This window comes from Natrix helvetica (assembly GCF_964273705.1).
Source record: "Natrix helvetica genome assembly, chromosome: Z".
Classification (NCBI taxonomy): Eukaryota; Metazoa; Chordata; class Lepidosauria; order Squamata; family Natricidae; genus Natrix; species Natrix helvetica.
Window position 1 is genome coordinate 100,068,402 of NC_138554.1, and position 24,196 is coordinate 100,092,597.

A 24,196-nucleotide genomic window follows, 5' to 3' on the forward strand; every position below is an offset into this window, starting at 1 on the left:
ATTTATTCTGTCATATTGTGTTAAATGTATCATTCTTTAGTTTTTATGAGTCCTTCCATTTTTTACATAAAAACAATTTGACATTGTGTCACAGAGCGTATTATTTAGATTAAATTGTAGACTTTTACTGCCTGACTCAATTTTAATAATATTTTCATCAAACATGAAAAACATATAAGATTTGTTTGAATCTTTTTGATACTTTATCCCTTCAAGGGAATTGGCAATGATGAATCAATGAAAAGAGATGATCTTTGGAACATAGTAATAACGCATGGACTGGATCTGTGATCTTTCTTGCTAATATTCCTCAAGCAATAGAATGTCGTTGTGAAAAATAGAAATGATGTGATAAAATGCTTACTGAGAGAGAATCATGCCAAAGCTATACAATGAACATAGTTGCATATGAGACAATGACAACAATAACGTGAGACTGTGCAAAAACAGTAGTTGTAAATGAGATATAATATCCCCAAAAAACCCTATAAATCAGTAATGAAATTTCAAGGTATTACAAAAAGCAATGTTACAAAACATTTCTGCTAGACGAATAATAACACGATGGCAAACCTATGGTAATCTTGCCACAAGTGGCATGCAGAGCACTCTCTGCAGATATGCGAACTGTCATTCCAGCTCAGCTCTATAAGTATAAATATAATCTTTATTGTCATTGTACTTAAATACAACAAAATTGGTTTTAACCTCACTGGTGTAAAATTATAACAGAAACGAAAAAAGAAAGAAAAAGAAAAAAAACTAGTGTGTGCATGGAGCGATTGTGGTTATATTTATAAGTCTCACAGCCCAAGGATAGAAACTATCTTTAAACCTGTTTGTTCGGCTGGCTATACTTTGATGTCTTCTGCCTGATGGTAGAAGTGCAAAGAGACACTGACCAGGGTGTGAATCATCTCTGAGTGTCTTCCTTACTCTGCTAAAGCAGCGAGATCTGGTGATGTCATCCAGTGGTGTCAGAGGACAACCAATGGTTTCTTGTGCCGAATTGATCACTCTCTGTAGTGCCTTCCTGTCTGCAGCTGTTAAACCAGCATACCATACTGTAATGCAGTGTTTCTCAAACTTGGTGACTTTAAGTCCTGTGGACTTCAACTCCCAGAATCCCCCAGCCAGCATAGCTGGCTGGGGAATTCTGGGAGTTGAAGTCCACAGGACTTAAAGTCGCCAAGTTTGAGAAACACTGCTGTAATGCAATATGTGAGGACACTTTCTATGGTGGACCGATAGAAAGAGGTCATCAGCCGTTGTTCCACCTTTTTTCGCAGGACTGTAAGGAAATGAAGTCTCTGTTGGGCCTTTCCAGTCACCAAAGACATGTTGTTTTTCCAGGTGAGATCTTGACTAATAAGCACTCCCAAGAATTTAAAAGAGGAAACCCTCTCCACCCAGCCCCCCTCGATATACAGTGGGGCAGGTTCCTCTCTGTGCTTCTGGAAATCTAGCACCATCTCCTTTGTCTTACTAAGATTTAGATGTTTCTTGAGCACCATGCGGATACCTTCTGGACTTTTTCCCTGTATGCTGATTCGTCCCCTCCAGTTATGAGACCCAGCACCATTATGTCGTCTGTAAACATTATTATGATGTTGGATGGATCAGATGATATGCAGTCATATGTATACAGCAAGTACAGATAGGGGCTGAGCACACAGCCCTTAGGGGAGCCTGTGCTGAGCGTCAGCATGGAAGATGTAAAGGACCCAACCCTTACTGTTTGTGGATGATCCATCAGGAAGTCTTTGATCCATTCACAAGTGAGGGAAGGGAAATTCATGTCAGTCAATTTTTCAATGACAATTCTTGGTAAGATGGTGTTAACGGCTGAGCTATAGTCTATAAAAAGCATCCTGACATAATTCCCAGATTTCTCAAGGTTGCTCAGTGCAGTATGTAGAGCAGTGGTGATGGCGTCCCCTGTCGACCTGTTGCTTCTATAAGCAAACTGGTGTTGATCAAAATTTGGTGGAAGACAGGATCTGAGGTGTTGTAGGACCAGTCTCTCAAAGCACTTCATCACTACAGACTTCAGTGCAATGGGCCTATAGTCATTCAGGCTGTTTATGTCTGCTTTCTTCGGAACTGGGATAAAAGTGGCTGCTTTCAACATGATGGGACTCTAGCCTGCTGCAGGGAGAAGTTAAAAATCCTTGTCAGGACCCCTGTTAATTGGTCAGCACAGGTTTTTACCACTTTCCCCAACACCCCATCTGGACTTGCAGCTTTGTTGGGATTTACAGTCTTCAGCTCAGCTCTCACTTGATATTCATCCAGGGTGAGTGGCTGGAGGTTACACATAGTTGGGCTAGAGCCATAGAGACTGATCTTTTGACCTCAAAGCGGGCAAGAAGCTATTTAGCTCCTCTACTAGCAGGGCATTAGCATTGGCTATTTTTTTCATATTGCCCTTATAGTTGGTTAGGTGTTGTAGCTCCTGCCACACCTGTCTTGAGTTATTATCTTCCAGATACTTCTCTACCTTTTATTTGTATTTCTGTCTAGCCACCTTAATGCCTCTTCTCAAGTTTGCCCTGGCTTCATTGTATTTGTCTTCGTTTCCTGCCTTGAAGGTGGAGTTTCGGGCTCTCAGAAGTGATTGTGTATCTCTGCTGACATCCAGGGTTTACAATTACTATAAACTCTGATGCACTTATTCACTGTTACATTTTCTGTGCATGTTTTAATGTATGAGAGTACAGTGTAAGTGAATTCTTGCAGCTCCAAATGTTCAAATATACTCCACTCAATAGTCTCAAAGCAGTCCTGCAACTGGCAGAGTGCTCCCTCCAGCCAGTTTTTGACAGTTTTCAAGACTGGTCGTATCCTTTTCCCAAGAGGGATATACTTTGGGCACAGTAGCAGAGAGATGTGGTCAGACATACCCAGATGGGAGAGGGGGATTGCTCTATATGCCTGTCTTAAGTTTGAGTATATATGGTCTAGAGTATTCTTACTCTGGTGGTACACTGTACATACTGCACAAACCTAGGGAGAACAGACTTTAGACTGGCTTGATTAAAATTCCCAGCCACGTATGTGCGCTTATTTTCCACTGGCCAGCTGGTTTTTGACTCTCTGCTGTGCATGCATGGGGGGTAGGGGCATGCAGATGTGCATGCATTCATGGGGGCATGTGCAGGGTTGCATGCACATGTGTGGGGGGCAGGGGGATTGCAGAGGTCATGCAGGCATGCACGGGGGCAAGGGGAGAATGGGGGATCACATGCACATGTAGGGTGTGGGGCGCATAGGGAGGTTCACACGCAGATTGCATTATGGTTGTACACGCTTTCAGCCCACGACAACAAAAAGGTTAGCCATCACTGATATAGGATAAAGTACTTAATCAAGAAAGCCTTTTTTTTTCTATTCACAATTAGTTCTTCAGAAAAGGGCAGATTTTAGAAAATCATTACGATTTGCAACTTTTTATTCCATCAAATAAAGGAACTTTTTCTTCCATCTATTATACTCAAACCTTGCATATTTTTATTTCTAACAAGACTGACATAATTAATCTTGTCCCCATTCCTATTTGCCCTCTTAAAAGTAAAATAATATATATGTTAATTTGGTTTTCCCTCAGCTTTTTCCCCTTCTGACTTTACTTTCATATAGTCTATTTGTATATGATGAAATGTTTAAAAATGAGAAAAATATTCTCATTTTTAAAAAGAAAATTAACTGAATATTTTTTTTCCATCTGGCCATAATCTACCTAGCAAATTCAAAGTGCAAATATTGATAACATAAGGATGCTAATTTAGCACCTATTTCATTGCTGTTAAAAGCTAATGATACTGTCAAAAAATAGTGGTTGACATTTAATTTAATACCATAATCATGACTGAACACTTAAAAGATTTGTACCCAGATTTTCAACATTTAAATGAGAATTTGACAGTCTAATAACAGGCAATGGTTGTCATTCCCCTAATAAAACAATTTAAAATCTCATGCAATTTAATCTAATTGAAATGTCTTGATATTTTGTTTATTTATTTTTTGTACCTTTTACAGTGTTTCAAAAATTTGGTGAGAAGATCATGGATCACGTAGGCAATAAAATACATGATACTTGACTAGAAGATGAGCTCTGACTAAATACTTTGAATGTTTTGGTAAATTTATTTATTTATTTGCATTTATATCTGCATTTCTTAATGTATTTTTTTCTTTTGTCTTTATCACAAAGTTGCAAACTTTATTAACAAAACATTGTTACTAACGTCTGACTAGTGAACTAGTGATAGCAAGTAAAATGGTCCTGCATTTTAAAATAATTTCTCATTAAATTACAGGAGAAAAAAATATGTTGTGGAAATTCCTGGAGAAGTTCTTATTTTTCTGGAGAAAACCTGCAAAAATAATCTCTCTTTTTTTGGTCCCAAATACAATGGAGAATTTGGAAATATAATTTTGGCTTAGGTTTAGAAATAAATCAACCACACCCAATCTTACTTAGAACTTAGCAGCTCTCATAGAAAAATATTTAGACAAGGTTCTATATTGTCTAACTAGAAAAAGGACTAAATGCACAAATAGCCAATTTCTTTAGATTGTTTCTATGTTGCTATGAAATTTTCCAACCTGTGTGGCCTTTTCTTATGTAAAGGCTTCCATTTGGCAATTCAATATATATATATATATCTCCTGCTGTGAAAGGGGTCTGAGGTGAAAGAGGGAAATCCTTCTCCTGTACAGGGTTTCAATCAAAAACTCAAATGGTTTTGTTTTGTATCCTCTGAAGTAGTAATTTCTTATAAAAAAATAATAAACCGGGAGTCAGCCTCGACAATGAAGCAGAAAAGATGGAAGGAGGGAGGAAAGAAAAAGAATAAACTGTAGATCACATAATGGTCTTCTAAACTACAATTTACAGTGAAAATAGTGAATATAATTATGTCCTGCTAAAGGTGAAATGAGATCGATCATAATCCTTTAGAAAGTACATTTGAATCCATTTGTAACATTTTAAATGTTGTGGTCAATATGTACCAGGACATTATGATAGAAAATAACTTAAATATTTTATTTAAGGAAAAACTAATATAAAACCAACTAATGCAGAGATTGCAACAGATTAAAAAATGGTTTTTCCAGAAGTAATATATGCCAAAGAAAGCTGCTCCCTGAGGAAAAAAAATGAGGCAAAGAAGAAAATTCTTTGAATTATAGTTTTGGCAACAGTTACATTATGGACTTCAAACACTATCAAGCAGTTGGTACTGGAAGAAATAAAGATTGACTGTTCCCTTGAGGTGATCATTAGCAAGCAGAACTCACATAATTCAGGCATGTGATGCAAACTAAAAGAGAAAAATGCTTGGCAAGGTTGAAGGAAAGTCAATTGATCAGGGATGGATGGAACTATCGATCCCTGACAGAAGAGATCAGGTATGTCTCTAGAACAGTGGCAAATTATTAGTGAGGACAGGTCAGGATGGACAATATTTTTCTGTATGGTCAGTGTCATATCTGATTCAGATATGACTTAACTAAGCTTCATAACATCAGGTTAGCAAAGTCATTAATCCTGTGCAAAGTTTTCTGCAGTGGGGAAGTACTTTGCATTAAAGATGTGTGTGAAGAAGTAACATTGCTCCCCAATAGTCAGGGACAGCTGAATTTGGTTTCATTTGAAACATATTTAAATGATGCATATTATATGATTTCTATTATCTACCTATGTTTAAGTAATTTTTCTTCCATTGTTAAACTACAGTTTGGACACAGTTTCTAGTTCCAGGGCCTGATATAATTCTAGAGACTTAGGTTATAGATTACTGCTGCAAACATTTTGAATTCATGTCCTCTGGCCATATTGGAAATTATGGAATCATGAGTATTAATTTTTTTTTAAAAAAATATGATGACAGTTGTTTCTGTGAAATGTTTGTCTAATACAAAACATTTGACAAAATATTACTTCATCATGAAGGCACTTCAGTATGTTTTAGAGTGTTAAAGAATAACAGAATATCAGAGTTGGAAGGGACATTGGAAGGCTTATATAGTGCAACCCCCTGGTCAAGCAGAAGACTGGACAAATGGCTATCTAATATCTTATTAAAAATTTCCAGTGATGGAGCACTAACAACTTCTGAAGGCAAGCCATTTATCACAACAGCAAAGCTTTCATGAATCAGCTACATGGAATTTCAGAAAGTATTCACCTTACTTAGTACAAAAGAGGGACAAAGAAATGATAAATGGTATGAAGAAATGGCAATGAAAAGTAAAAAATAAATGCAGAAAAAGTGTAGCATCAATAAGCAGGTGTGTGGCTTGGGGAAATCCAAGATAAGCCAAGTCCAACAGAAGAAATTATTCATAATTGAAGTACAGTAATAAACTCTACCAGTTCACACCATAATTCCCAGATGGATTCTATATATCTCAAAGACCACTCGGGAATTTTCAGTTTTATAAGGAATCCCAAAATGTTTAGCATATTTAGTTCAGTTTTTTTTAAAGGAACATTTATCATGAGAACTGTATGTATGGTATATATTTTTACCATTGTAAATCATTTCAATCCCTCAGTGTCGATTATGCCAATATCCTTCCTTGGGAGAAAGTGAGAAAGTTCCAGAAATCTAGTTATTTGCTGAATTTGTTTTCATAATGACTTGTGAAAGATGACCTGATTATTGAAATTGTTGTTCTGTTTTGGAAATAACACCAGAAAACATCAAAAACATGAAGTGGGAAGTAAAATAGGAGAAAGAAACACTAGCTACACAGTCTTGTGTTCCTGTAATATATTCTGTGTGTGTGTATGAAAGAAAAAGAAAGAAAGAAAGAAAGAAAGAAAGAAAGAAAGAAAGAAAGAAAGAAAGAAAGAAAGAAAGAAAGAAAGGAAAGAAAGAAAGATGAAATCTTTCTGGTACCTTTCAGTTCTTTTGGACTATATACCAGGCAGAATTGACTGTGAATAATGGGAATTGATGAATTCAAAAGATTTATGAGACTTGAAAACCAACACATAATAAGAGCATCAGTGGGGAAAGTTGAATTAATTAACTGGTCAATATGCTGAGTGGATACTAGCATGCAGCACTTAATCTATACCAGGTAAAGTTTCAGAAGCCAGAAATCATCATCAGGCTTCAACATCAGGCTTGGCAGAAGAGCTATCTACCTCCTGCTAGCTGCCTCCTTGACTGTAACCACCTACCCCCCTGCTGACTATTTACTAACAACCTGCCCCTGTTTACCATCTGTGTGCGCCCGGGGGATTACCTCCTTATCTTCTGTGACTCGATCGTTTGATTGACCATCTGCCCCTTGCCCATTACCAACAATAGTCTATCTACCCCTCGCCATCCACCACTGACCACCCACTAGCCCCCACTTATCGATCGTCATCTGACCAGCTTACCACCACCACCACCCCATCTAGGACTGGATAATTTTCTCCCGCACTGGAGCCCTGGCTTTTTCAAACTATACTGGACTATGGCATATTTGCCGGAACATCTTCAGCACAGATCCTAGGCCCTGCCGAATTTTTAATATCACATGTACTTAAGGTCAGACCTAATCCTACTGCGGGAGTCCCCCCTCTCGCAGGTGTGGCCCTCCGCCCTCTTGAGGGCCCACCTTGATGACGGATTTATTAATCTCGAGAGGTGGAGGAAGCGGAGACTTAGGGGGTTTTTAGCTAAATGTTTTTTAAAAATTTGTAGGGGTTCTGGGGTTGGGGGGCGGGTGGGTCAGGTCAGGAGTGATGACAGAGCCAGGTCACTAGGTGTGGTCGCGAGTGGAAGGAGCGGAAGGGAGGAGGAGGTGGAGGACATCGTTCCAATACAGGGCTCTTTGATTCCAACGGTCGTAGGGAGGGGCAGATACGAGGACAGATCAAGAACTCGCAGTCGGTTGGGAGACCGTGGGTGTTGGTTACACCCGGTCGCTTGTACCAACCCCCGCGTTCTAGGTGGTCAGGAGCTGCAGACCCAGGGCCTGAGGCTGTTGCTATGCAATGCGAGGTCCGTTGTTAATAAGGCCCCCCTCATTTACGATCTAATTTTGGAGGGGGAGCCGGACCTCGTGGGAATAACGGAGACCTGGTTGGGCCACGAGGGAGGTTTACCCCTCGTGGAAATGTGCCCACCAGGCTACTGAGCATTTCACCAGCCCCGGGCCCAGGGAAGGGGCGGCGGGGTAGCAGTGATTATTCGGGAAGATTTAGAGCCGAGGGAGTCCACTGTGCCACAGACGTCCGAGTGTGAATCCCTTGTCGTGAAATGGGGCTCCGGGAGACAGTTGGGCCTGCTGATAGTATACCTGGCTCCTCGCTATACATCAGCCGCCCTGCCTGAACTCCTCGAGCTGATCGCATCAGTGGCGGTTGAGACCCCCAAACTTTTAGTGATGGGGGATTTTAACCTGCCATCGGTGGGAGAAGCATCCGAGGGGGTTCGGGAGTTCATGGTTTCCATGACAGCCATGGACCTGACTCAATTGATTCAGGGCCCGACACACGAGGGAGGCCACACCTTGGACCTTGTTTTTGTCTCTGGCCAGTGGTTGAGTGATCTGGGCGGAGGGAATTTAACCATCACTCCCCTGTCATGGTCAGATCACTCACTCCTCCGACTTGACTTCCCTGGTGCTACCCCCCGCTGCGGGGAGGCGGAACCGGAAAACACTAGATGGTTCCGCCCCAGGCACCTGATGGAGCCAGATAGGTTCCAGATGGAGCTTGGGCCACCTCCTGTAGCCCTGACCCGCCCCCGGGTAGAGGACCTGGTGGTCGCGTGGAATAATGCGACTACCGGGGCCTTGAACCAGGTGGCGCCTTTGCGGCCTCTCCGGCGGCAACGATCCACCCTGGCCCCTTGGTTTACCGAGGAGCTAAGGGTGATGAAGTGCCGCAAGAGATGCCTAGAGAGTCGTTGGAGATCCTCTCGTTCCGAATTTGACCGAACACAGGTACGAGCCCATTTAAGGACGTACCTTGTGGCATTGAGAGCGGCCAAACGTCAATATTGTGCCACTCTCATTGCATCCGCAGAGAACCGCCCTGCCGCCCTGTTTCGGGTGTCCCGCTCCCTCCTGTTTCAGAGGCCGCGGGAGGCCCCTTTACAGGGTAGGGCAGAGGAATTTGGGAAATATCTGCAGGATAAAATCGCTCAAATCCGGAAGGATTGGGTCCCTTTCAGTGGTCTAGTGGAGACGTCCGCGGCGAGTCTTGAGAGACCAGTCTGGGAGGAGTTTGACTTGGTTGCCATCGAGGATTTGGACAGAATGCGTGGACGACTTCGACCTACCACGTTTACTGGACCCGTGCCCCTCCTGGCTTGTACTGGCATCCTGGGAGGTTACACGTGACTGGCTCCTGGGCCTAGTGAACGCTTCGTTGGTTGAGGGGTCTCTTCCGGCCGCCTTGAAAGAGGCGGTGGTGAGACCCTTGCTCAGGAAGCCTTCCCTGGACCCTACGGAGCTGGCCAATTATCGTCCTGTCTCCAACCTTCCCTTTTTGGCGAAGGTTGTAGAGAGTGTGGTGGCTTATCAGTTTCCACGACATCTGGAGGAAAATGATTATCTAGACCCGCGCCAGTCCAGCTTTCGCCCCGGGCACAGCACGGAGACGGCCTTGGTCGCGTTGGTGGATGATCTCTGGAGGGCCAGAGATAGGGGTTGTTCCTCTATCCTGGTCCTATTAGATCTCTCGGCGGCTTTTGATACCATCGACCATGGTATCCTGTTGCACCGACTGGAGGGGTTGGGGGTCCGGGGCACCGTTTTGCGGTGGTTTGGCTCCTACCTTTCCGGTCGAACGCAACGTGTGTTGGCAGGGGAGCAGAGGTCGACCCTAAGCCCCCTTACTTGTGGGGTGCCACAGGGGTCGGTCCTCTCGCCACTCCTGTTCAACACATATATGAAGCCACTGGGTGAGATCATTCGTGGTTTTGGGGTGGGATATCATCTGTACGCTGATGATACTCAGCTGTACATTTCCACCCCGAACCACCCCAACGAGGCCGTCGAAGTGATGTCCCGGTGTGTGGAAGCCGTACAGGTCTGGATGGATGACAACCGACTCAAGCTCAACCTCTCCAAGACGGAGTAGCTGTGGGTTCCGGCCCCCCGGTTCAACCAGTTAATTCCATCTCTGGCCATCGGGGGCGTACAACTTGCCCCCGTCGAGCGGGCGCGCAATTTGGGCGTCCTCCTGGATGCCCGGCTGTCCATGGACGACCATGTGACAGCCGTGGCAAGGGGGGGCGTTCCACCAGGTTCGCCTGGTGCGCCAATTGCGCCCCCTATTGGACCGGGACGCCTTACGCACAGTCACTCATGCGCTGGTGACGTCTCGCCTGGACTACTGCAACGCTCTCTACATGGGGCTTCCCTTGAAATGCACTCGGAGACTACAGTTGGTCCAGAATGCGGCCGCGCGGGTGATTATGGGGAGTACAAGGTACTCCCATGTGACACCTCTCCTGCGCGAGCTGCACTGGCTTCCTGTGGTCTATCGGGTGCATTTCAAGGTTTTGATAACGATCTTTAAAGCGCTCCATGGCACAGGACCTAGCTACTTGCGGGATCGTATCCTGCCCCATACATCCCTGCGACCAATTCGCTCGCACAGAGAGGGACTTCTCCAGGTGCCGTCCACCAGACAGTGCCGGGGAGCGGCGCCTAGGAGCAGAGCCTTCTCTGTGGTGGGCCCAGCCCTGTGGAATGACCTCCCCCCGGATATTAGGACTACCTCTGACCTCCGCTCCTTCCGTGCAAAGCTCAAGACCCACCTTTTCCAAGTAGCTGGCCTGGCTCAACCATAGTTTGATCATATCGCTCCTGACGGGTTTTTTAATTTTGTAATTTTATTTAGGGGATTTTAAATTGCTATTTTAATTGTTTCCATTTATCTGTCTACCTCCTCCACGTATACGTCTATTTTTGTGTATGTATTGTCTATATTTGTATTTTATATGTTTTTTATTGTACGCCGCCCCGAGTCCTTCGGGAGAGGGTGCGGCTAACAAATAAAATATTATTATTATTATTATTATTATTATTATTATTATTATTATTATTATTATTATTATTATTATTATTATTATTATTATTATTATTATTATTATTATTATCATGGTGAGTGGCTAAACATTTTTTCCTTTTTGCATAGACCTGGAATAATAGATTAGTAACTCACAGGAACGGTATTTTCCAAAGATGGAGGGATAGGGTGAGGTTGGATTCCCCTCTCCCATTTCAGGAAATAGTATCACAGGGTCAAATTGAAGTAGGATACTTCCCATCTAAAAATAGTCAAAAACTATCCCATTGATTTTTCCTGTAAAATATTGGTTTTCCTGTGTACTGCTTGGAGAGTCCAAGCAATGGGTTAATTCAGTCTGCTTGCCCTTTGGACTGAGGAACTTTTTTTCCCTTTGACCACACCTCCTTGTGTAGCCACTCCCCCAGAATTTTTCCTCAGTCAGCCCGTTCGGATGCAATTGCTTGAGTTCCAGCTGAATTAATCCTTTTTTTTGGCTTGGACTCTCCATTTCTTATTTATTTTTTCCTAAAATCTCCCCTTATTGTTGTGTTTTGGATTTTCCTCGTTGCTGTGCTTCTTTCCAGCAGTTTCTCCGTTCTAGAAGGCTAGGAGGTAAGTTGGAAGGTAGGGGGGTGCTCCTCAGCCGCGCCACGTTGGACGGCTTCAGAGGCCTGCCGCTTGCCTTTTAAAACAGCGCGGCTAGAGCGGCGAGGTCCCTGATTCCCTAGGCCCCTCGTTTATTATTTTAGATGCAGTTTTTTCGTCTCCCCGGCCTGCTAGGGGACTTCTGCCGCAGGGAGGAGCGGGCAATCATCGTTTTTAAAACACGGTCGCCGCTTTCGTCTCCCTTCACCCCTACGCTGTTGCGGCGACCATTTTGGGCGCGAAAATTTCGCGCCCTTTCTTCGGCAGCCATTTCGCTTCAGCCACGCTACTGCAGGAGACCGCTGGAGATTGGAGGGGTTTGGCAAGGGTCTCCAGGCCGGCCCACCAACCTCCGTCCCTTTTTGCAAGCGGTGCTGGTTCCCGGGCCGTGTAACGGCCATCACACCGGCTCAGGGAGAAGGCCTTGTAATGTGCAGGCCAAAACCAGTTTTTGCTTAGTCATTCTCCTCCCTGCCTCTCCTGAGAGACCTCACACCCCGGTGCAGGCCTCAATCCACCTCTTGGGCCTAAGACTGGTCCCCTTATGGAAGTTTTTTTTGTTTTTTTGGATTCTTTTTTCTCTGTCCTAATGTTACAAAGATACAGTTTTTTCTATAGATAACATTGTGCAAACACTAATTCTCTTGAATTTTTTGTTCCTTTTCCCAGCAGACTAGTCTCGCCTCCAGTTTTTCTTATCATAGCCTTGCACCACCTTGCGTGGTCATTGACTATGGAGCTGCCCAGCCCCCCTGATTCCCAAGATACTAGGCCAGGCCTCTCTCAGGCTCCTAGCAAGGGATCCTCTTCCTCGGGGAGTGGGGAAATGGGTAAAAGCGGAGGGGGAGGATCTGGGAAACATCGTTCCAGGACCCCGTCCGCGGCAGAGGCCAAAGACGCTGAAAGGCACCAACGGGCCCTTGACAAGCAGTTCGAGAAGGCCCAGCGCCAGGCAGGCAGGGAACCATCCCATTTTGACTTTCCCCTGTCTCGGGAGGATCCCCAAGTGGTTCTGTCTGAGGAGGTAGAGTCCCAGGACCTGTCCCCCAACAGTTCGCTAGCGGACCCGGCTTCCCCAGCCCCATCTTGGGCCTGCGAACAAGCTCCTCCTCCAGGGGACCCATGCTTAGATGACATGCCCGGGGATGCTCGCCCTGCCCTAGAGGAGGCCCTAGATCCAGATTCAGATCAGGAGCCCGAGTTATCACCCCGCATGCAAGCAGTGATGGCCTGCGCCATTGCTAAGGGCATCGCTGAGGCCATGAAAACCCGGGATACCCCCTCAGCGGCCCCAAAGGGCCCCAGAACCGACCAGGCAGTCCCCCTTCCGGCCAAGCGAGTCCGCCACCCTTCCCTGGAGTCCTCTATGGTCAGCGAGGCCTCAGCCCTTGAGGATCCCGACCCAGAGGGACAAGAGCTGTCGGAGGACGAGGACCTCCCTCCGGAGGCACCTGCCTTCATGGGTCTCTTTAAACCCAGCCTATTTAAGTCGGTCCTCCATAAAGTCAAGGCTGCCACTAGGGTAGGGGTCAAACCCAAACCCGCTCTACCGGCGACGGAGTCGACTTCGATCAACCCCAACGCAGTTATGTTTGACGTGCCCACTCCTCAACAGGAGCTGGTCCCTGTCCCTGGGTTATTCCTTGACCTCATCCAGCGTCAGTGGGCCCAGCCAGCCACACAGTCTTCCCCCAGTGGAGTGGACAAAAAACTCTATACTATGGAGCCTGCCTTGGAGGACCTACTGGTCCTACCTACAGTTGACCCACCCATAGCTGCCCTGACCTCGAATTCCTCCCTACCAGCAGACCTCCTGGAGGGACTCAAGGCAGAGAATAAGAAGGCAGAGAAGGCATGCCACAAAACCCACCTTGCGGCCGCCTGGGCCATTAAGGCTTCTTCGTCCGCGTCCTTCTTCAACAGGGCCTCCGTCATCTGGCTGCGTGACCTGCTGGCCAAGCTTCCGGCGGGGGACGTTCGTCTCCGCCAGGATGTCTCCAAAATAATCGTGGCCTCTCAATACGCCACTGATGCATCTCTCAACGCCACTAAATTTGCTTCTAGGGCCTTGGCGTCCAATGTTACCTCCCACCGTTTGATCTGGCTCAGGCATTGGCAGGCAGACCAGAAAAACAAATGAAATTGGCTTCCGCCCCCTTTAAGGGGTCTAAATGATTTGGTGAAGTGCTGGACCCCTTCCTCATAGAGTCCAAAGACAAGAGGAAGGTCCTTCCTTCTCTGACCCAAAAACAAGACCGCAAGGCTGCGCCCTATCCCAGAAGGCAGTCCTTTCGGGCCTCTGAACCTTCCACTTCCTCCTCCTTCTCTTCCCCCAATAGATCCTTCGGACAACAGGGGGACAGAACCCAGGACAGGTCTGCCTTTCGAGACAGGAGTAGACAGAAGTTCGGCTTCCGCAAGTATAGCCGCGGTGGGGCCTCCAACAGGCCGTTCCGTAAGTCCAAGTGACTGCCCGAACACAGCGCCCATAGGGGGTCGTCTTCAACTGTTTGCCTCTCATTGGGCCCAGACCACCGAGAACGCCTGGGTCCTCCAGATTGTCAGGGAAGGACTCTCCCTGGAATTCCTGCCCCTCCCACCCCAGACCTTCATCCGGTGTCCCACCCCAGCCTGTCTTCAGAAAAGAGAATGCATGAACCAGGAGGTCAATAATCTCCTGGAGATCAGGGCTGTAGAACCAGTCCCCCCAGGCAAGGAGGGGAGGGGGTTTTACTCCATCCTCTTCCTGGTACCCAAAAGCTCAGGGGGGTGGAGGGCCATCTTGGACCTCAAGAACCTCAACAGGCACATCGCCTATCGGAGGTTCAAGATGCAGTCCCTCCAGACTATCCTAGCGGGGATCTGCCAGGGAGACCTCCTCACCTCTATAGATCTAAAGGAGGCATATCTTCACATCCCCATCCGTCCCCAGCACAGGAAGTTCCTGCGCTTCTTCTATGCCGGCCGCCACTTCCAATACAGGGCCCTTCCATTCGGCCTCTCGTCTGCACCCAGGACTTTCACCGAAGTTCTGGCGGTTGTGGCGGCCCAGCTCAGGAACAGGCCTATAAGGCTGCAATGCTACCTGGACGACATCCTAATCCAGTCGTCATCCAGGCAGCAGGCCTTGCGGGATCTCCAGATCACCATGAGATCCCTCAGGAATCACAGCTTCTCCCTAAACATAGAGAAGAGCCATCTCGTTCCCACCACCAAACTGGTCCACCTGGGGGCGGTGATAGATACCACCTTGTGCAGGGTATTCCTCTCCCAAGACAGGTTGGAAGGCCTAAGGTCCATGACCCACAAGGTGATGCACATGAGGCAAGCTCCAGTGGTCCTTCTGTCGCAGCTGCTGGGGAAGATGATTTCCTGCATCTCCATCGTCCCGTGGGCCCGTCTACATTCCAGGCCATTGCAGTGGCTGCTGCTACCTCATCAGAGGGCCTCCAGGAGCAACTCACCCATGCTGGTTCGCGTTCCACCGAAGGTGAAGAGGTCCCTCCGTTGGTGGGTGTCTCCGGCACTTCTCAAAGACCACCTTTTCAAGGAGCCCGAGCGGTTAGTCATCACCACAGACGCCAGCCTCGCCGGCTGCGGGGCTCACATGGACCACCTGGTGGTACAAGGCAAGTGGTCTCCAGTAGAAGCAGGCTACAGCATCAACCTGCTGGAGTTGCGAGCAGCCCGCCTGGCCCTGCATCACTTTCACCAGTCCGTCCATCGGCGCCATGTGCTCCTGATGACAGACAATGTAGCTATAAAGGCGCATATCAACTGCCAGGGCGGCACCAGGTCCAGGTCACTAATGAGAGAGGTGGAGACCTTAGGCCGCTGGGCGGAGACTCACCTGGAGTCCCTCTGCTCCGACCACATATCTGGAGTAGACAACACCCAGGCGGACTGGCTGAGCAGGACAACCATAGATCCCGCGGAGTGGAAGCTGGATCCTGCTCTATTCCACCAGCTGTCCTGTAGATTCGGCCCACCGTCGGTCGACCTCTTTGCGTCCAAGGACAATGCGCAACTCAGGCGCTTCTCCCGATTCTATACCCCGGGGGCAGAGGGGACGGATGCCCTGCGTTGCAGGTGGCCCCGCAAACTCCTGTATGCCTTCCCCCCTCTGCCCCTCCTTCCACAATTCATCACCAAGGTCATCGTGGAAGGGGCAGAGGTCCTTCTGGTAGCCCCTCACTGGCCCTGCAGATCGTGGTTCGCCGACCTCGTCCACCTGTCGGTGTCTCCTCCGTGGCGAATTCCCCCAGACCAGATCTCCCTCAGCCAGGGGGCCGTTGTCCATCCGGAGCCTCAGTGGCTTCAGCTGGCTGTCTGGCACTTGAGGGGGACCAGCTAAAGGGCGAAGGTCTGTCGGAGGAGGTGGTGCGCACCATACAAGCGGCGAGGCATCCCTCCACCATGAGAATCTACAATGCGTCCTGGGCCGCCTTCGCAAAATGGTGTGAGGAGCTGCAGATCGATCCGACAACTGCTCCCGTCTGCCGGGTCTTGGATTTTCTGCAAGGTGGGCTTGACAAGGGCCTGGCTCCCAACACACTCCGTCGCCAGGTGGCAGCCCTGTCCACTGTCTGGTCTGGCGACCTCCTTCTACCCTTTGGCAAAATTCCCAGGGTGCGCCTGTTCCTCAAGGGCACCTCTAACCTCCGACCTCTCACTGTTCATCGCTACCCTACTTGGCAGCTGTCAGTGGTCTTGCAAGCTCTCACCGCTCCACCCTTTGAGCCCTTACGCACAGCGTCCCTCCATCACCTGACCCTCAAGACGGCTTTCCTGATCACCATTACATCCGCCCGTCGGATCTCTGAGCTAGCGGTCCTGTCCGTGCGGCAGGACCTATGCGTGGTTTATCCCGACAGGGTAGTGTTGAGGCTGGACCCGACCTTCACCCCGAAAGTGAACTTGTGGTTCCACAGGGCTCAGGACATCGTGCTGCCGGACTTTTGTCCGAACCCATCGCACCCCAAGGAGCACTCCTGGCACATGCTGGACGTTAGGAGGGCCCTGAAGGTCTACATCGCCCGAACTGCTGAGTTCCGGAGATCGGAGGCCCTCTTCGTTTCATTTCAACCTGGCTCCTTGGGGAAGAAGGTCTCGTCATCCACGGTTGGCAGGTGGCTTCGGGCCTGCATTGCATCAGCGTACGAGAGCCAGTCCAGGTCGGTTCTGCGCGGCATCACTGCACATTCCACTGGGAGTGCTGCCACTTCCGCAGCCTGGGCCACCCAGGCCTCGATAGTTGACATCTGCAGGGCGGCTACGTGGTCCTCACTGTCACCCTTCGTGCGACACTATAAACTGGACGTTTTCGCCTCGGCTGAGGCGTCCTTTGGCAGACGAGTGCTCCAGGCGGTTGTGTCAGCAACTGAATCCCGGGAATCTTCTTCTGCCCGCCCAGATGGACAATAACTTGGGTATGTCCCATTGCTTGGACTCTCCAAGCGGTGCACAGGAAAATGACCATTGGCTTACCTGAAGGGTCCTTTTCTGTTCACCGTGGGAGAGTCCAACCCGCCCTGGATGTTCAGTCCGGGATTCAGGTTCTTCGTGTCAACAGGATTGTATTCTTGGATGCTTCGCCCCATCCTCACGTTCCTGGCTTTATCGAAATTCTGGGGGAGTGGCTACACAAGGAGGTGTGGTCAAAGGGAAAAAAAGTTCCTCAGTCCAAAGGGCAAGCAGACTGAATTAACCCATTGCTTGGACTCTCCAAGCGGTGCACAGAAAAGGACCCTTCAGGTAAGCCAATGGTCAATTTCAGTTTGTGGTATAAGGGAGCTCTAGGGAATGCAAAAAACAAAACTAAAAACAATAAAATGCTTTATATAATGCTTTTTTATTTTTCTTCTTCTCTGCTAGATCACTATATTCCACGAGGGAAGGGGGGACGGGAGCTCTTTACTGCTGTATATTCATTAAATCCATTCTGAACTAGCAATAATACATTGACTATTACTATGGAACATTGGTTCCGGTGTTTGGAACAATTCCCTATTACCTTCCTCCCACGCTGAAAAAAGGTACTTTATTTCTCCTCTTTGTCCTTTATGTCCTTGCTAGTTTTAAATTAATGACTTATTGTAGCCCAAGTTGTAATGTTTCTTCTACTTACTTCTATGTATACCCTCTAGAACCTTAACCAAATTCTCCTTATTAATTTTGCTTTGCCTCTTGTTCTACCTTTATTATTTCTTTGTTGGCTAAAATCTTCCAATTACAACTGGGTTATTGTTGTTTTAGTATGGAGTGAGAAGGAAAATTTGGTAAGAAATAATCATATAGTGGAAAAAATTAACTTTCTATTTTTTTTAAGCAGCCAGTATTTCTTGTTCATAAATGACTTCTTCCTTCCAGCTGTTGCATTATTGCTCTATTATGTTGTTTTCTTGAAAGGGGGAAAGAGGAAGAAAGGAGGTAGATAAAGAAGCTGCCTCCATTCTTGGCAATAAGTAGCATCATAATTAACAGGACAGGCTGTTCTGTGAATCTCATTTGCAGGTAAAGCATGTGCACAAATATGAGATTTTCTCTAGATATTATTCAATAATGTCTTTCAGTGAGACATCAGAGGGGGTTGATAACGCTGCCAGAAGTACAAATTCAGCTCTTCTGTTCTGGTTAGTGGACAGCCTAACCCTTTGTTAATAAGTGTTACTTGAAGAGGAATAGGTTTCAGTGTGGATTAGCTTTCACTCTCGCTTAGTTTCTTTGTTTTCCTCCCCACTGTGTTAGTAGCAGAAATGTGTTATAAGGTCCCTCTGCCCTCTTCTTGTTAAGAATATCAAATTGAATCTCTTAGATTCTGGCACAAATCATTTACAATATTATACCTAATGGCATATCCAGATGGAGATGCCATGGAGAAAACATATCTGCTTCTGTTTTTCTGACTATAGATGAATATTTCTGAAAAGGAAATAAAGGATTTAATGTAAGACCAGATATAGGTCTACTTTCAAGTCATGTTGTTGATGTTTTTTTGTAATTTTCAGTGTAACATTACAATGTAAGATATGATACTTGGTAAACATGCCAACAAAAATTTCACGCATAACTGTAAATATTCTACAATTTCAAAGTATTATAGTAATTTAATCCTCCTAAGAAGCTCTCCCATCCTAATTTTGGTATTCCACTACTGCAACAATGAAATGAATTGAGAGAAATCATCTATCCATTTGGAATCATCAATATACTGGTGATATTTAATTGTATATCTCATTCCTGACTGTAAGGGTGAAAATGTCCTGCCCCACTGTCTGCAAACTGTTTAGATCTGAATAGGAAGGAAAGGTCTCAGGCTTAATTCTGATTACATTGAGCAGGACTGGGACTGTTTTGGATTTCTAAATTTGGGATGGTTTTAAATTGTTGACCTGGAAAGGATTGCGTTTCCCCATTCAAGAGGATCCTCCTAGATTTTCAGAAACTGCTGAAGTGTGACAGAAAGCTATAGGCAGGAGGACTTTTGTCCACAGGTTCATCTAATTCACCAATTCCATCATTTAACTGACCAACAAAGAGGTCTATTTAGATGGTCATTCATGCACTGATAAGGCACTCTACATGAATTGACATTAAAAACCATATGAAAGCCACAATCATTCCAAATGCATCAGTACAAGCTGTAGTGGGCATTTCACGCCCATCACGTAAACTTTGCTTGACGAGCTGGACTGTTACCAGTTGGCTTTCAATTGCAATTTATGTTGTTGGTTGTCACCCTGTAAAGTCCTTCATGGCACAGGGCCTGGGTTTTTTAAGGAATTGTTGTATCTAATAATTTCTGCCTTTCAGGTATGATCAAACAGAGGAGGTGGTGCGCTCAGAGTGTCGTCAGTTAAAGACTGTCATTTATCAGAACCAAGGAAGTATATCTTCTCTGTCATAGTATCATCCTCTGCAATATTACTTCCCCAAGGTACATATGGTTTTCATCCTTCAAATGTTCTTTATATCTCTGAAGATCTGATTGTGCTCCCAGGCCTGGCTGTCCATGGAGCCCTGATAATTCTTCTCTGGCTGACTTGTGAAATTCACACAGTAAACTATAGTCATCAAAAGATCTAAATTGAGCCACAGAATTCATACAAAGTGTGTAAAACTAGACTATTCCTTCATCTAGCTGGGCATTGTCTATTGTCACTTGCTTGTCTGGAAAGGTGTGCCCCTATGTCCCTCCCCAGACACTGTATGCAAACTAAAGAATTTTCTTCAGCACCTCTAAGGATTAGAAGAGGTGGCATTTTTTCAATCTACTTTTAGTCGTCGTCGTCCCCTTTAACAATATAGCTATCATATCAAAACCTACTTTGAATCTCTTTCTTATAGTGTTACAATTTCTATAACAACTAAGCCTGGTTGGTAAAATCTCACCATTTAAATGATCATTTTTTCAGAAAGAAAGAAAAAGAAAGAAAGAAAGAAAGAAAGAAAGAAAGAAAGAAAGAAAGAGGAAGGAAGGAAGGAAGGAAGGAAGGAAGGAGAAAGAAAGCTCAAAGAAAACAACCCACACAAAACCAAAATGGTCAGAAGCAGAATGGCTAAGCAACTCTTCAATCACTATATTTCTCCAAATCTTCCAGTCTTCCTTTTTCTCATAAAAAGAAGACACTTGAAATTGGTTATAGACTTTGAAGACTACTGTCCATTTTATTTATATCACTATACTACAACTGTCTTCATTTTGTGAAGATCACACATCTGGATTGACAGCCTCCTATTGATACACATGATACTATAGGAGACGACCTTTGATTGGGTGAGTTTCCAGGCCCAATTAAAAAACCTGGTAATGATCCGTTAAGTTCTATACAGTTTAGTATCAGATTACATCAGGCATCATTTGCCCAGCTGGTAAGAACATCTTGAGAGCCCTATTAAGAATGTTCCCTCTATTTGAAGTGAGGGAGATATAGATTAGTTGGTGGGCATAGATTTCTTGCAATAACCCCATACTCTCCCACAAGAATCTATGGTCCAGTTTGACACTGATTCTCCTGAATTTGGAGCAGGATATCTATTTCTATTTTGATTAAACTCTGTATTGAAGCTTAATTAATTTGTATTGCTAGTTGAACATTTTTAGTTCTGCATGGTTAAAAATGCTGTAATGTATTTACTTATTTAACAAATTTATATAGCCACCCAACTCATACATAGGTGACTAAATGAACTGCTCTTATTTAAAAAAGGTTTTTTTTTTAGCTTTTGTTTTGTGGCTTAGGTCAGAGTCCATTTGCTGCAGTGAAATTCCATCTCCCCAAGCAAAGCTATAAAAAGACACTGTGAAAATGCCGTGAAATTAGCAATAATTAAGCCAGCCCACTTGATTGTTCTTGTGTCCCTGTTGTTCATCAACCATCCCACTCATCTTCAGCACTTTGGAGTAAAAACTATGATTAGGTTTGCACTCAACTCATGTTCTGAGCACTATTTTTTTCAGAGAACATGTTTTCAACACATATATTTTCCATCCCATTTTACAACTATGTCCTAAAAATATTGCACATTAACCGATGTTATTGAAAATAGATTCGAAAAATATATTTTAAACTGCTAGGTGAAACAGTTTGGTTTGGACATCAAATATTCTATTTATAACTTATAATTATTAATTTATAGTTTGAAATACAGAGAGGAACAAAAAGGATGGAGGCAAACAGAAAGAGATAATTTTATTTATAAAAGAATTTATTATAATTATAATGTACATGTTAAGGGTAGAAGTTAGATTAGGATTGTGTATATTTAATTGTATTATTAATGTTAGCACTGTGTAAAAAGTATATTGACCCAGTCAATACATTATCCACAAAATATGTATGTAAGGAAAACTACAAATAAAACATGTGGTATATTCAAAAAAAGAAATAATTTTATGTTCACTTATTGCAGACCATGAAGTCTAAGGAGTGTCAAAGACATCTTTTTATATAAAAATATATATTATGTATCTTTTACATAAAAGATATAGGGCTCTTTACATACCTTATAAAACATAAGCATATGCTGTAACATAAAAACAGATATTTAATGAAAGTCACAAGGAGAATGGCAGCATTATTTTTAAAAAACCAGGGAAATTGTCTCTAATGGATCATCATAAAGATTTTTTTAAAAGGGAATTTCAGATAAAAAGGTTGTAGTAACTGTTCATCCCGCTTCATCAAAGTTATTTGAACCAGTTTTTGATGTGCACTAGAATGTTAGAAAGGAATATATGGGAAAAGAGGCCTTAATATAACCAAAACCAAATAATTAAGGGTTTAAAAAGTTGAAACTGAATGTAGAATTTGATTTTTTAAGTTGCTGCATAATCATAGAGTTATGTTAAGGGGGTTAATTAGATGAAGCCCAGCCTCTGCTTAAGGCTGAAATTCAGGGGTATCCCATTTCATATTAATTTTATTAAATTTTACAAAATGTACACTTAAAAATAACATAAAGTCACACTCAGAAGGAAAGATGAAGAGGAAAAAAAAGATAAAAATAGAGGTGCAGAAACATATGAAGAAAAAGGAAGGAAAATTAAAATATATGCAAGAATGACTTCTGACTTCTTGCGAGGATATAAGAAACATGTTCAATTCTTAGATTAACACTATAATATAGTGTCCATTTTCTCCCACAAAAAGAAAAAAAAACTATTTTTTAAATTTTGACAATCATCTATTCCACATGACATATTTCAATTCTTTATATTTTATATCATATTGGTATAAAAGTACCAACTGTAGATAAATTTCTTCAGTGACTTTTCTGACACAGCTACTGTTGGCAATTCAGGGATATCTGAAGAATGTTATTTAAAAAGTCATCCCGATGGTATTATCAAAGTTCTAACCATTTTATCATGTGTATTGTGTGTGCAACACACATAACAATAGGCTAAGCTTTGGTTGCATTGTCCCATCCATTCACCATTCTGACTTTTTGGACCATTCCCCTCAGACACCCCCACCGAAACTGAAATCGAAACATCTCTGTCTATCTCTCTTTGATTATCAGTATATTTAATGCAAAGGAACCCCACCACCTCTCTGGAAAATCATTTTCGTTGTCAATCTGTTCTTTCTATTAGGAGAAGTTTAACTAACGTTCAATCAGAAGTTTGTTCATTTACTTATTTCTATTTCAACTTCATTATTTTTATAAGTAACCCATAACTACGTTCCTCCCACTTCCTATTTTTCTTATAACAATTGTGTGTGGTGGGTAGCTGAGAGAGACTGTGTCAGCGTTCCAAATATCATCCAGAATTAGATCAGAGTTCAAGGCATAGCTTTCATCAAAGTTCCAATTTAATAAGAGACACGTTGGTACAAACTGTGGAAACCCGAATCTGAAAGCTTTCGGGTTTCCACCCACTTGAAAGTTCAAAACCTTGCCCCCACACCCACAAGTCCATTACATGGTCCAATGTTCCTCTGCCACGCTGGCATTTCCACCCATCTAGTTCCGGTCAGGTAGAGGTACGGAGACAAAAGATGACATTGGGCTTCTGGAAAGGAATGTTTTATTATGACAACAACACATTCTTCAATTCTACTCCTTACTATTCCCCCTTCCAGTTACCCCACTATTGAAACAGCATAGTAAAATAATAGGGTGTGTGGCAGGCCAAAGATCCTAAAAGGAATATCAAATCAAATCAAATCAAATTTTATTTGATTAGCCGCAACCCTCTCCCGAAGGACTCGGGGCGGCGTACAATCAAAAAGATAAAATACACATAGGACACACATACATACGAAAAAAACAAGGACAATTACATTTGTGCATGGAGGAGAGTAGACCTGCAAGTGAAAGACAATAAACACAGCTAAAAACACAGTTAAAACACAGTTTAAAATCCCCTAAATAAAATTGCTGAATTAAATACCCCTCAGGAGCGTAACGAAGTTATGGTTGGGCCAGGCCAGATATTTGAAAAAGGTGGGTCTTGAGCTTAACACGGAAGGAGCGGAGGTCTGTAGTGGTCCTAATATCCGGGGGGAGGTCATTCCACAGGGCTGGGCCCGCCACAGAGAAGGCTCTGCTCCTAGGCGCCGCCCCATGGCATTGTCTAGTGGACGGCACCTGGAGAAGTCCCTCTCTGTGCGAGCAAATAGGTCGTAGGGATGTATGGGGCAGAATACGGTCCCGGAGGTAACTAGGTCCTGAGCCATGGAGCGCTTTAAAGATCGTAATCAAAACCTTGAAACGCACTCGATAGACCACAGGAAGCCAGTGCAGCTCGCGCAGGTGTGGTGTCACATGGGAGTACCTAGTGCTCCCCATAATCACCCGCGCGGCCGCATTCTGGACCAACTGTAGTCTCCGAGTGCATTTCAAGGGAAGCCCCATGTAGAGAGCGTTACAGTAGTCCAGGCGAGACGTCACCAGCGCATGGGTGACTGTGCGTAGATATAACTGCAGGCCTGACAGACTGGCTATAATCCAAGGTCACCCTCCCAACTTTCATGCCTAAGGCAGAGCTAGAATTCTGAGTCTCATGTT

The 24,196-nt window shown here is 44.7% G+C and overlaps 1 long non-coding RNA gene across 2 annotated transcripts; it reads left to right on the forward strand.

Annotated features, from left to right (window-relative positions):
- Positions 1-4,009: 4,009 nt before the first annotated feature.
- Positions 4,010-21,571, forward strand: LOC309400893. Of its 2 annotated transcripts, XR_014176728.1 has the most exons (4): positions 4,010-4,142; positions 17,555-17,715; positions 19,493-19,616; positions 20,095-21,571. It is a non-coding gene; the product is annotated as an uncharacterized lncRNA (long non-coding RNA). The 2 variants fall into 2 exon arrangements; XR_014176729.1 differs by lacking the exon at positions 4,010-4,142 and having other exon boundaries at positions 17,271-17,715.
- Positions 21,572-24,196: the final 2,625 nt, after the last annotated feature.